The sequence below is a fragment of the Gigantopelta aegis genome, unplaced genomic scaffold (genome assembly GCF_016097555.1).
Source record: "Gigantopelta aegis isolate Gae_Host unplaced genomic scaffold, Gae_host_genome ctg6566_pilon_pilon:::debris, whole genome shotgun sequence".
Classification (NCBI taxonomy): Eukaryota; Metazoa; Mollusca; class Gastropoda; order Neomphalida; family Peltospiridae; genus Gigantopelta; species Gigantopelta aegis.
Window position 1 is genome coordinate 45 of NW_024535124.1, and position 15,177 is coordinate 15,221.

Here is a 15,177-nt window from a genome sequence, read left to right on the forward strand (position 1 = left end):
GACAGAAAAACACATACCACGGTCTTTGACCAGTTGTGGTGTACTGGATGTAATGACCCCTGCAAGTACTGTAACCTCACCGTGGTGCAGGAGTGAAATATTATCTATGTGAATGGCTAATACAGTATAACTCCCCATTTGGGGCACCTTGTTGGCCGTGAGGTGCATTCCGTAATGCTGGTTGATGGGATGCTGGTGGCTGAGTTGCGCATTCAGAGCGGATTGAAACGGAATGCAACGTAACGGAATGTTACATGCAAATTGCATTCTAATAGTTTAATTATATTTCTCAATGTTCTGTAATTTTAAATACTTAAAGGAGACCGGACACCAAACCATATATACGGCGTAATGAATTTGTTTGCCGTCATAAGCCACAACACGCAACTACCGCGCTCTCCTTATTGACCAAGTTGAGCGTGCCAGTCTTCGTTGGGGTTTTTTTTCGCCGATCTCCGATGATTGCCGGAAACTGTCGACAATTGATGAGCTAGACCCGTGACGTCATCGATGAGAGGAAAACTGAAGAAACTACCAAGCAGCATGGACGAACTTAGCGATTCGAGTGACGAAAAATTGTGTCCAGCTTGTGCTAATGACATCAAGCCGTATCAGATTGAATCACTTATCAGAGACTTTGTCCCTAATCCTGGAAATGTTGTCTTAGACGAAAATTCGGATGAATCAACTGCCGACGAAGACGAGGAAGCCACACGGTCATAGACTAGCATACACGCATTTTTTTAAACATATTTTTTATGACATTTTTAATGTAAACTGAAGCAAATGGATCGAATTAGAAGAAAAGCACACAAAATGAAATAATATTTCATCATAAATCTTGTTCAGCATAGATGTAAATATGACACGTCAGTAGATATTCCTTAGGCCGATTTCGCAAATTTGCAAAAAGCGTCCTCTCCTTACCAAAGCATGATATAATAATTTAACAAAAAACTAAAATTAGCACAATTTTCTTTGTTCTCTTAACTAGTTATCCTCCAAGTTTTAATGTGTTTGGTTAAACCGTGTATTTTTAATTATTAAGAAAATGTGTTGCCATGCAGTCTGCCGAAACTGTCCACAGCCGGGTACAGAAACACAGAAATGTTGGAAAATATTATACTGTTGCCACATACTGACAATCACTTTACAACTAATATGTCCTATCGACAATATCATTATGTAGTCTTCAGGTAGTTTGCTCCACATACTGACATAAAACACATTTGTTATATATTGGAATAAAATTAAAATAATTACAATATATCCAGTGTTATTTTCTTTAATCATTCATGGAGGAAGAAGGAAGTCCTGATGAAAATATATTACAGGTAAAACAAAATAATATATGATGCTTATTCCATGTGGTAACTATTGTTAATTTTGCTTTAAATTGCTAGATGCCAAAAGTGATTAATTATATTATTTTATGGTAGCAGTCAAACATTAGACGACCAGTTGTTTCAACCTCTGCCAAAGGTACCAGGTTTTCTGCCAGAAAATAATTTGAGGGTACGTAATAAAACAGGCCCGTAGGAACGGGGGGGGGGGGGTGCCCCCCCCCCCACTTGTGAGCTTTTTTTTGTATCACATTAATTTTTGCCATTGTAACCAAAATCTGATGTAGAGTTTATACCCGGTCCGTCCGTACCTCCCCCCCCCCCCCCCCCCCCCACACTCTCAAAGTCGTTCCTACGGGCCTGTAAAAACTAAATACATATATTGGGTGGGTATAGGTTTGAAATGTCTTTTTATTGAACATTTTATTTCATGCACTTTACAAATTTTAAACAACAATTATGTTACTATGATCTATTGGAAAAATAAAACATTATATATATATATACATTAATTTCTGAGATTTTTTAGTACATACATGAAAGTTTACCCTCCGCACCCTCTGGCAGAAACCCAGGGTAGGTATTAAAACAATTATTTGGTTTAGAGTATTGACATACAGAAAGCATTGATAAGTACAATTTTGTTATGCTTTAATAATCGACATTAGCTTTAAAACTAATTAACCACCATTCCTTCTGGCCAGAGTACGTATGTTGTTCCTGCCAAAGTGTTAGCATTTTAATTTTAATGACAATATACTGAACTGACGATAAACATTGTTAACTAACGTAATAATTCACGTTTTGAAGGTGTTTTGTTATGAGATTAACAAACCAACTAGATCGAGAGACGTTAGTATGGAGTCGTTATGGGCTGTCGGTGAAAATTAATTTGGTAATTATAGGTAAGTAAATGTGAAGTTTAAATATTCGTATGTGAACAAATTGCAATACCTTTATTTAATGTATATCTTAAGTACATACTTGTTTTAATTTCACATTGTAAATGTACCATAACCTGCTGTATTTAGTTGGTGTAAAGCCCGTTCGACGACAATAATGCGTCCATGTTTTAAAACAACTTTCGTTTTTTTGGAAATCGAAACCATGATGTTGGCCGTTTCTTGGGATGCATTGCTGTTACTGTTGCAGTTAAACACTGCGCAAGTTAACCATCATATAATTACGTCGACAATATATAATAACACTAATTATCTTGTAAATTAAATTTCCGATAAACCTGGAGACAAAAAAAAACAAAAAAAAAACAACAACAGACGACTAAAAGGCACAACCAAAGAATCAACACGTGTACCGGTATTGCTTGGTAACTCTCACCGATGACGTATTGCCTCGCTTTCGTTCAGATCTATGCATAATCCCGCCCACTTCTGTTTTTACCCTAAACCTAAGACGCGCAGCTGACCGGTGCCTCGCAGCGAGCCAGGCGTTAGAGTAATGCGGTCTTTGACGCTAACTTAATCCATTACACACTACATGTCTTTTGGTGTCCGGTCTCCTTTAATTACTTCAAACATACCTAAGGATTAGCAGTGGCTAGTTAATTACTTCAAACATACCTAAGGATTAGCAGCGACAAATCCTGACATGGTTTTCTCATTAATGTTGTGCAAAAGAGATTAGTAATCAAAACACTCGAGTTTGACTGGTATCAATGTGTTTTCAGGAATTATACATATTTCCTGATAATACATATTTCCTGTAACATATACACATTAATTTCTGAGATTATTTAGTACATACATGTAAGTTTACCCTCCGCACCCTCTGGCAGAAACCCAGGGTAGGTATTAAAATAATTATTTGGTGTAGAGTATTTTTAATATGACATACAGAAAGCATTGAAAAGTACAATTTTATTATGCTTTAATAATCGACATTAGCTTTAAAACTAATTAACCATCATTCCTTCTGGCCACAGTACATATGTTGTTCCTGCCAAAGTGTTAGCATTTTAATTTTAATGACAATATACTGAACTGACTATAAACATTGTTAACTAACGTAATAATTCACGTTTTGAAGGCGTTTGTTATAAGGTTAACAAACCAACTAGATCAAGAGACGTTAGTATGGAGTCGTTATGGGCTGTCGGTGAAAATTAATTTGGTAATTATAGGTAAATAAATGTGAAGTTTAAATATTCGTATGTGAACAAATTGTAATACCTTTATTTAATGTATATCTTAAGTACATACTTGTTTTAATTTTCACATTGTAAATGTACCATAACCTGCTGTATTTAGTTGGTGTAAAGCCAGTTCGACGACAATAACAGGCTTGCAAGCGGGCCCTTATTTTCCTTATTTTTTGACAGCAGCCCTAATATTCCTTATTAAAGCTTCAAAATCCTAAAAAGCCCTAATTTTTTGGTGAAAATCCTAAATTTTCAATTTTTTTATTTTTTTTATAAATGCAACATAAAATAAGTGTTGGAATTAGTTAAATCTAGCCTTAGTATACTTTCAGATAATGAATATGTTGAATTAATGTATTTCTCAGAAGACATCTTGGTGGTTATCAGCATCATATTCAGCATGGATTTGCACCATATCAGATTACTTTAATCTGGTTGTATTGATATGCTGAATATCGCTGTTGATGACCATTGGCATGATCTTCTGAGTTGGTAATTAGCTTTTGTATTTATGTTCTCCCTGGAGGTGAGTACAGAATGTTTTTCTTTTATATTAATTATTGAATTTCAGTCCTTATTTGTGTCAAAAAATTCCTAAAAAATCCTAAAAATAGCCCTTATTTTTTAAGAATTTTGCCCTAAAAAAAAGCCCTTATTTTTCACAAGATCTTGCTTGAAAGCCTGCAATAATGCGTCCATGTTTTAAAACAACTTTCGTTTTTTTTGGAAATCGAAACCATGATGTTGGCCGTTTCTTGGAATGCATTGCTGTTACTGTTGCAGTTAAACACTGCGCAGTTAACCATCATATAATTACGTCGACAGTATATAATAACACTAATTATCTTGTAAACTAAATTTCCGATAAACCTGGAGACAAAAAAAGAAGAAGAAAAGATGACTAAAAGGCACAACCAAAGAATCGACACGTACACCGGTATTGCTTGGTAACTCTCACCGATGACGTTTTGCCTCGCTTTCGTTCAGATCTATGCATAATCCCGCTCACTTCTGTTTTTACCCCAAACCTAAGACGCGCAGGTGACCGGTGCCTCGCAGCGAGCCGGGCGTTAGAGTAATGCGGTTTTTGACGCTAACTTAATCCATTACACACTACATGTCTTTTGGTGTCCGGTCTACTTTAATATGTCAATATTGAATTTTGATAGACTAGGCAATGTAACAATTTGGTAAAAATGTGTATTTAATTTAAGCCTACTACACCTGTTACGGCACCCCCACCAATTAATCTTCCTCTCATTTTGAACTCTTCTATGTCCGAACATTAGGATTTATTCCAAAATAGCCCAAAGAAAGTTTACTTTAGTTAAAATCCCAAACACATTTTAATAAATCGAATTGAATGTGGAAGTAGTCTACACAGTCCATGATACAACGACCAATGACGGATCTGAGGAAATGGGGATATAATAAATTTCATTGTTCAAAGGTTTAACAAATACTGCAATATAAAATACATGTTTAAATTAAAACATAATTTAAAAGTTTATATTCTTTTATATTTATGTTGTGTCAAAGTTCTATGTCAAAGACGTTGGTAGGGATGCTTTCGAAACAGTACTTTATGTAGAAATATATTCTTTAGAAATGTTACTTGCAATGTCTATTTTAAAATACTACATGAATTTTATTATTAAAAAGTGAAGCTTTCAAAACAACAAAACATATAGATAATCTGTTACATAATTATATTATCAAATGTTCACTTTTCGTGAGGCTAAGGGTACACGCTACAGCTACTACTCCCCATTGACAAAAATATTTGAGAAAACTATAAAATATGAACCATAAAATGTAGTCATTTATCTTTTTGTTTGCATGATCCACTAAAATAAACATGATGGTGAATCAGTAAAGTAGATTGTTATCTTTCTCTGTGAACTTACTCTCGACTGTAAAGTTCTAAATAATAGTCAAACACACGGCAAACAAAGTATACTGACAAATGCAAAGCTATATTTGGTTTTTAAACCGTTTCTGAGGACGTCGCATCTTAATTCTGGGTGGATACAGGACATACTTCTTTGACCCATTGTTGATCTGATTGTTGGTTTCATAACAGGTGACCATTTTTGTTTTAGAAGGATTAGTAAACACTGGTAAATATTCAAATGTAACTCGCCTAATAGAAATGGATTCTTATTTATAAAAATTTGTCAAGGATGAACAATGCATCTTAGCTTTATTTCAACAGCTAGAAATCGTTCAAATCGCTTTCAAATTCAGAAGAATCATATTTCTAGGACCATCACGAAAACCCCCAAAATACAACAACATCACGAAAAAATGTAGTTCATGTCCCATCATACCGTTCCGGTCCGGTTCACATTTTACACCCCCCCCCCTCCCCCCACACCTAATTTTGTTTTTAAATAATTAAATAATATATATATTGTGGCCGCATCCCAAGGATATCAACAATGTCCAGAGAATACAAATAGCATCCACAGATGACAAAGCCGAAGTGTTCCAGTTTTCAGAATTATAAATTTATTTAAACGTTATGAGTAAATGAAAGTAAAGTTGATGTTCACAGGTAAGTTTCCAATATATAGATAGATCTCTTCCTTTCAGCTCTAGTTATATGAAACCAGTGAAGACTATCTCCAATAAATGTAAACAGCTTACAGTTGCTTATAAATATTACTTCCATAAAACAAGTTAATTAGAGATGGTAAGTTAATAAAATTTACTTTATAAATATGTTAGTTATTCCAGTGTCAATTGAAATGTATGTAATGTAATAAAATCTAAAAGTTGGACAAGGGGACATGAACTTACCAATTTGGTTGTCGGAGAATGAGTGTTGTCGTCCTTTTATACTTTTTGAGAAGTGCCACGTGACGCCATAACAGCCAATCAGAAATTACGTTATGCTAGGAAGAGATCTACCTTTACAAAATAAATATCATTTCATTTAATAATTACGTTGTGCACACAATTGCTCGATAAATAAAGTAATTGCTTTTTGGTCCACTTTCCGTTTGCAATTTACAGTTTGTAAATGCACTCTCTAAATCCTGAGAAACTTCAACTTTTATAAATACGTCAGTTCAACCCACAGCAAAAGCATTACAAACTTGAAATAATTAATACTGGACATTTTTAAATTGTATAGACATAAAACTAACATTTCTTAATTGCTTTTTTAGTCTAAAATTAGCGTAAAACAATATCACAGAAAAAGCCTTTAGAATATTTATAAAAACGACATTATTGACCAGGCACAGAAACACGCTCATTTTGCATAGCAAATACATTGGGAATTCAGGCTAATAACACAAACACATTCTAATGTGCATAAACATGAGACTATTACTACACAATTGCTTTTTTGGTCTAATTTCAATATAAAATAGTTTTAATGAAAAAACTTTTGGGAATATTGTGAAAACAGCATTATTTATACTGTTGTTTACAAACATTGTGTACCGATATATCAGACCTTAGCAACCTGTGTGCGTAAACAGGTTCTCAGCGTACAAGGATATAGTTCCTAAAAACACTAATATTACAGTAATCAGATTTACAGTTATTATCTCAATTAATTAATAAAATGATTTACCATAATGTACAAACAATATTAGAATACGTTTAACAAAGAAAATAGCTAATCGATCGTACAAGCTTTGGAGGAAAATAAACTTTACTAAGGGCAAGGTCATTACGGCAGCCATGTTAAAACAGGCGATTAAACGGAAATTAATTGTGTAATTACACACACACACATTGCAATTATGGTAAGATTTACTTAAATAATACTAATGTCAGCGTACTGTAATAGGCTTTATATGCACAGGAATCTGGTAATTAAATCGCAAGGTCCAAGGCCACATGGCCGAAAAACTACATTGGAAATTAATTTGAAACATTTGGCGATCATAATATACGAATATCCATAAATACATTATGACAACTATTTGCAAACATAGTTTCATAAACTGAAACCAATTTTTAGGAAATACAACTAAATTTAACTCTTATTTTGCATCCAAACAATCAATAATAACACTCGTATAGTTCGGTTTTATCAGTATAGTGCGCAGCACGACAAACTGCACTACTCAAAATTCCATTAAACAATAACAATAATAAGTGGCAAAGTTCCAAACATCACTCAATAGCTTCCAATAATTAAATAATTACTATTGAATGTTAAAACAAATTCTGTTTGTCTAGTAATTAGAATTAATTAAGAAAATTCCAGGTCACAGCAGAAAGTTGTGGCACATCCATGACAATATATCTACAATATAAAAGCAATATTAACAGATTAAGCTTTCAAAATGACAAAGCAGACACATATATAATTGCACAGCTATATTATAATGTAATTTGCTGTAATGTAGGCAATGTAACTATGTTTTACCAACACCCTTTCAAAGACAGTGTCTTACAGACGTTTACACGAAAAACATTTTTATTTCAAAATATACTCTTCAAAAGAAGAAACGCAAAACCACATTGTCGTAACATTTGGAGAATTGATTTAATTATTGAATGGTGAGTCCGATAATTACCAAATGTTGCAGGATTGTTCACAATTCACTCTAGTCCATTGTGAGTAAGTGATAGGACACACCACCAAGGTCAAGGTCATCTGGAGTCAATACCGGGTGTGGCCTCCGCGTGTGTTGACAACTGCCTGGCACCGACTGCCCATTGAAGCAACCAGAGTACGGATGACGTCCCGGGGGATGGTGGCCCACTCGGCCTGCAAGGCTGCTGCCAGCTCGGGCAGGGTATGGGGCTGTGGTTGTCGCTGTCGGAGGCGTCGGTCCAACTCGTCCCATAGATGCTCAATTGGGTTCAAATCCGGTGATATCGATGGCCAAGGAAGGACATTAATGTTGTTGTTCTGTAGGAAAGCCGTTGTGAGACGTGCTGTGTGAGGCCTGGCATTGTCATGTTGGAACACTGCGTTGGCGTTGGCCATAACTGGAACGATGTGTGGCCGGAGGATCTGGTCAATGTAGCCCTGTGCATTCAGGTTGCCCTGCACGTGGACCAGGTCAGTTCTGCCAGTGTGTGAGATGGCTGCCCACACCATGACACTACCCCCGCCGAATCTGTCCACTTCCTGCACGCAGTTTGCCGCATAACGTTCACCACGACGCCTATACACGCGACATCTTCCATCATGACGTCGGAGCAGAAATCGGGACTCGTCACTGAACCACACCTGTCTCCATCGCAGTTGAGGCCATTGTCGATGAATCTGGCACCACTGCAGTCGGAGTCGACGGTGTTGTGGTGTTAAGATGACACCTCGAACTGAACGTCTGGCACGAATTCCTACCTCACGTAGGCGGTTCCGTACGGTCTGGTCGGATATCCTGCGCAAACCTGGTATTGCTGCGGCTGTGGAGGTGGCAGTAGTCAATCGTTCCCGAAGGTGGCGTACCCGGATGTAGCGGTCCTGCCCGGGGGTAGTGACCCGTGGTCGACCGGATCTAGGGAGGTCACGTGTTGATCCATGTTGCTGGTAACGGTCCCACAGTCTGGAGATGGTGCTTGGGGACACATGGAATGCCCTGGCAACGGCCGTTCTGGATTCGCCTGCGTCTAGTCGGCCGATGGCATTGTTTCTCTGCGGTTCACTGAGACGTGGCATGTCCTGGATTGTCAACTGTCGGCCAGATACAGAGGCCAGCCAAGCGAACACCCTGCACTTTTATACTGTCGGTGTTCATGTTGCACGTACAGACAACGCACGTGCAGTGGTGACATGGTTTGCACGTGGCTGCGTTTTTTGCGAATATTCACATTTTGGAACTTTATTGTACAGTAGCTGCGTTTTATCGAATGTAACCGTGGGAATGTGTTTGGGACATGCAATGACCTTATATTCACAAAGCATGAACCGGTAGGAAACATAAAATCGGAGTTATAACCCATTTGTACCCTTTTGCGTTTCTTTTTTTGAAGAGTATATATACATTTAATGTGTATGCACTTAACGAAAAAACGTTCAAGATAAATTTGTGAAGTGCTAGGAAAAAGAAAGAAAGAACTCGTTTACTTAACGACGCACTCCACACCAAGTTTGTGAACAAATCACTCGAAACTATAAGATACACACTTTAAAGCAGTATTTGACGGACAGACTGTTCAATATTAATTTTCTTATTTAATGTTTTTAGAATGTAATAAAAATTCAAAATTTCCAAAATAGTTCTTCATTAGTTTGTGAAGACTGCCGATGAGAGTACTTATACTCAGTTTCAGAACTATCCAATCACAACTAGAAGATACTATTTGAATGTTCATTGTTAAATTTGAATTTAAAATGTTTAAATTTAAATTTTGGAAATTGTGTATTTCAGATTTTTAAAATTAAATTTAAACATTTTAAATAGAAATGTAACACTGATAATTTAAATAGTATCGTTGAGTTTGAGTGGATAATTTTGAAAGTTAGTATAAATAATTTCATAGACAGTCTTCACAAACTAATAGTTTTATTACATTGTAAAAAAATAAATAATAATTAACATTTGTTACAATAATGACTGCTCCCTATATGAAGCATGATGTAATGAAACATGATCCCTGGTAATCTGGGTCTCAGTAATATGGTGGTGTAAAGTAAAGCCACGAGGCAGTGATGCTGAACTTACTTTGTTATTAACTTTATTGATAGCCAACAGCATATTGAAACATGATGGCAGCAGGTAGTAAGATGTTTCCCCATCCCAATATGAACAAATACTTGATATATTTGCAGTAAACTTTGAGTTTGATACGATATTACGATAATAATAATCATCTAGTCAACACACAATTCGTAACAGTTACATTATGATCCTTGGTCTGTAGTATTAGATAAACAATGTTGTTTACCTACCTAAACAACGTTGTTAATCTGGTTTTATAACAAAAAACATTTGTTTTAAATTGTCTGTTCAGCAGCATTGACTGCCTGTCGGTAGTGAATTATGATCCTTGGTCTGTAGTATTAGATAAACAATGTTGTTAAAGGAGAGGACAATTAAGGCGTTTGGCCTGGTATGCATATTCAAAGATTAGAGGTACTGAGTTTCCGTGATTGCGGAATCACCTATCTGACACGGAATTCCCGATTTTTTCCCAAAACATTATTTAACTTTAAATAGAGCATTTGATTAATTAAAATTTATTTTTCGAACTAGAAACTATGGACACCGACATCTGCCTGTGCTACGCTATGACACTAGTACCTTTGTATGTTACGCCAAATGTTTAATGTAGAGTATCTAGACGTTTTACCAGTCGGTGTTTTCTTTGATTATTCCCGGCGATTTAACGGGAAAAACCGAACATTGTGAGCTAAAATTGTACAATATTTACTCAAGTGAAAGATATATTATGTTGTTTGCTTATTAATTTTTAACATTTGCGGCATTGCCATATTTCCGATCTCACAAAGGAATGCAGTAATTGCATATTGTATGCCAGGCTTTGTTCAAAATAAATTATACAAGGGAAGTAGTTTATAGTGTGATCGTTTGTAATTATTTTCCCGATCATATCGTAAAGAAAACCGAAAATGTCCGAAGTCTGTGTCGTGGCGTATTCATGTTTAAATTTAAACCAAAAATAAATACAAACTCATTGCATATTTATTTATTTTATACCAGCAATTAATTGCGGTGTGTGGGTGTGTGTGTGAGTGAAAAAAAAACAGAATTTGTTTAATACTGAAACGGAAAAAGAAACGAAATTTGTATCATAACGGAAAAGGGAAAAATCCGAAACGGAAAATCAGTGCCTCTAAAAGATATATAATGAACATTATTGCTTAATATCAACAAGTATAATCGTATAGTTAATTAATAAAACGGTTAAATGTGACGGCTATTATATATATATATATATATAACGGGCGCAGCCATTTTGTACCATACCAGTGAATACGCCCTCTGACTAATATAATACTGACCCTCTCTGCTGCTTCCGTGTCATCAAAACTGACAAAACCAAATCCTTTTGACTTTCAAACATCATCAAACATGACCTGAAAAATAAACATGGGTCATGAAACAATCACATATGACAAGCATGTTATTCCGTTATTATGTTATTACGTTTAAGACCGAGAATTGGCACACAATCAAATGCTGCACTAACCATTAAAGGTCCACTTTATAGTGCAGTCAAGTTAAATCCAGAAAAAAAACGTTTTGCCAAGTTGTAGTCAGACATTGGCAGATGACACTTAACTACGCATTCATTCCCAATACAGGCAAGGGGGTATGAAGGGTAAAATCATACCCTATAATTTTGGAAATTCCTGAGTTTGCTGCATTGTAAGATGTTTCTGACTAATAAAATATTTCTACGATTAAACTTACATATTAAATATATTTTCTTGTTTAGAATATCAGTGCCTGTATATTCAATGTGTTTCTGGTTGTCTTAATATTTGTAAGAAGGCCAAACTGGATTTTGTCTTCAAATAACTTTGTACGTACGAAGAAATATTTTTTAAGAAACAAAATGAAAATTAACCTAGTACAAATATTAGAACGATCTGAAACACGTTTAATATACAGCCACTAATATTCTAAACAAGAAAATATATTTAATATGCAAGTTTAATCGTAGAAATATTTTATTACTCGATAACATCTTAAAACATTGCAGCAAACTCAGGAATGTCCCTTTAATTCAGATTTTATAGATAAAGAGTATAGTAAAAGAATTGCTGTTTAAAATGTGTCACAGTACATGAAATGCAGTGAATATATCAAAAAGATTTCAAACCCATAACCACCTAATAGAAGCACTTATGATCTGTATTGGGCTTATTACCGTACCCTGAAAGCTGTATCCTAACCGGACGTGTGCGACATGACAATATTGCTATCCAAACCAGACGTGACCATAACGACAGTCTTCTTTTTAAAATTGTTATCAACAGTTGAAACCGCTAAGTAAAAGTTGTTTGATTAGTTCATGTTTGTCTCTCGTGTCGCGCGACATAAAATAGAAACAATTCCTATCAGTATTGTGTCTTACGCTCAACTACATGAATCTGTCGTGCCATATGCATGTGGTTAGGATGCAATAATTGAAATTAATGGTTTCTAAAAAAAAATCACTCTTTTTCCTTTTATTATTAAAAATCATGTGTTAAAATTGCTTTTTTTGCTTTTAGAAATATCAACCCTAGAATAGAGAAGTAGCCCAATTCAGGAAGCTTCTCTTTTGCAATATGAATTTCCCAAAGTCATACTTAAGCAATGGTGAAGAGAGATGCAATATAAATTAGTTACGTCTAGTGCGAGTGCCAGCCCTGTCATTTGAGCACATTGATTTATTATCATCAGCTATAGGATGTCAAATATTTCGTAATTTTGACATATAGTCTTAAAGAGGAAACCCGCTACATTTTCCCATTAGTATCAAGGATCTTTTTTATACACCACACCAGACAGGACAGCGCATAACAGTCTTTGATATACCAATCACGGCACACTGGCTGGAACAAGAAATATCCCAATGGGTGCACCAACGCTTTACCACTAAGCTACGTCCCATACAATTTTCAAAGCTTTCTCGACCAAAAAAACAAACAATTACAATTCCACAATTTGCAATTTCTGAGGTCTATAGAAAGAAGAATGGTGTACAAGAGACAAACCTCTGGATCGTTCAGAGGCCTACAGACAGAAGAATGGTGTACAAAAGACAAACCTTTGGATCGTTCAGAGGCCTACAGACAGAAGAACGGCGTACAAAAGACAAACCTTTGCGCTGATGATCTTTCCATACGGCTCAAAGATTTCCCTCAACCTCTCGTCTGACAAGTCATCACCAAAGTTCTTGATGTTTGTCGCCCATCAGTGCCATACGCTCCTTCCTTGGGATGAACTTGCCAACATACCTGTATATATACATATATATTTTTAAAATAGCCAAAAAGAAAGGATAATTGGTTTAACATCACCTCTGCAACCTTTTAAACTGATCAGTTGGTCTAATACTGTCTGGACTAGCAACACTATTTGGGAGGGGGGAGGGAGGAAGGGAGGTCACCATACTTAGCCAGGGTGCCACAACTATGGGATTGGGAAAATTAACGTCAGAAAATGGGATTGGGAAACTTAATGTCCGTAAATAAGATTGGGAAAATTAACATCAGTAAATCATACTTGGGATATTTTTCAGGGCACTGAATGATACAAGACACCAAATTTAAATTAAAAATGTATATTGGGCATTTTTAGCATAGAAATTTGGGTTTTTCGGTGCCACTCTCTTTTGGGAAGGAGCCTATGTTCGGACCCACAGATTGCCTGGATAAATCACCGTCAGCTCACCTATTGTTGAATCGCACGGTTCCGATTGACGTAACATTGGCATTTGACACTTAAAAAAGTAGGGATTGAAATAATCTGTTGCCTACGGTGACTACATTTCTGAGTAGGCGCCTAAACAAATAATACTAATCACCTACGGCTTCTAACTGGTATCCCGACTTGACTCATTTTGGGGGGCAATTGGCCTCAAAACCCCAATACACTATTTTAACAAATGATGCAGCCTAATAAACAACGTTAATCTACCTAAACAATGTTGTTGATCAGTTTTATCAGACCTTGATTTTTAAGCAAGGTGCGCAGGTGCGATCACGCTCGTACAGCGCACTTAATTTCAATCTGACCAGTGTGAAAATCAGCGAAAGTTACACTCAACAAACGGCGCACGTAAAATAAGATGGGTATATTTATTTCCACTGTTTACAAAAATCAACGGTTTTATAGCTCACTTAGCTGACAGGAAGGTCCTTTTATTAAAACATTAAAAATTAAAACCAGGGCAGTAGCTTCTATGCAGTCGTTAAACTTGTCTCTTTGTTGACTAAATCGGGAAATACTTGTTGAATAGACAATTTTGTAGACGTACCAGTCAAAATCCAATCGGAGCCACACTGCCTATTTTATTTATTTTGGCGAGTGATTCTTCACTCGCCTTAGCATATTGAGGTGCGCGATTTTCCACTCACCTATAATTTTCAAAAGCCAAGGACTGGTTTATAACAAAAAACTTCTGCCCACAGTGAATTATGATCCTTGGTCTGTAGTATTAGATAAACAACATTGTTAATCTGGTTTATAACAAAAAACATTTGTTTCAAATTGTCTGTGTTCAGCAGCATTGACTGCCTGCCGGTAGTGAATTATGATCCTTGGTCTGTAGTATTAGATAAACAATGTTGTTAACCTACCAATGTTGTTAACCTACCTAAACAACGTTGTTAATCTAGTTTTATAACAAAAAACATTTGTTTTAAATTGTCTGTTCAGCAGCATTGACTGCCTTCCGGTAGTGAATTATGATCCTTGGTCTGTAGTATTAGATAAACAATGTTGTTAAAGGAGAGAACAATTAAGGCGTTTGGCCTGGAATGCATATTCAAAGATTAGAGGCTCTGATTTTCCGTGCTCGCTGAATCGCAGACGGAATCGCGGAAATACCTATCTGAAATGGAATTCCCGATTTTTTTCCAAAACATTATTTAACTTTAAATAGCGTATTTGATTAATTAAAATTTATTTTTCGAACTACAAACTATGGACACCGACATTTGCCTGTGCTATGCTACGACACTAGTACCTTTGTATGTTACCCCAATTGTTTAATGTAGAGTATCTAGACGTTTTAACAGTC

The 15,177-nt window shown here is 35.9% G+C and overlaps 1 long non-coding RNA gene across 1 annotated transcript; it reads right to left on the reverse strand.

Annotated features, from left to right (window-relative positions):
* Nucleotides 1–5,991: 5,991 nt before the first annotated feature.
* On the reverse strand, nucleotides 5,992–13,384 carry LOC121366671. The gene is made up of 3 exons (XR_005957198.1): nucleotides 13,254–13,384; nucleotides 11,444–11,518; nucleotides 5,992–7,768 (listed from the first exon to the last, which is right to left on the reverse strand). It is a non-coding gene; the product is annotated as an uncharacterized LOC121366671 (long non-coding RNA).
* Nucleotides 13,385–15,177: the final 1,793 nt, after the last annotated feature.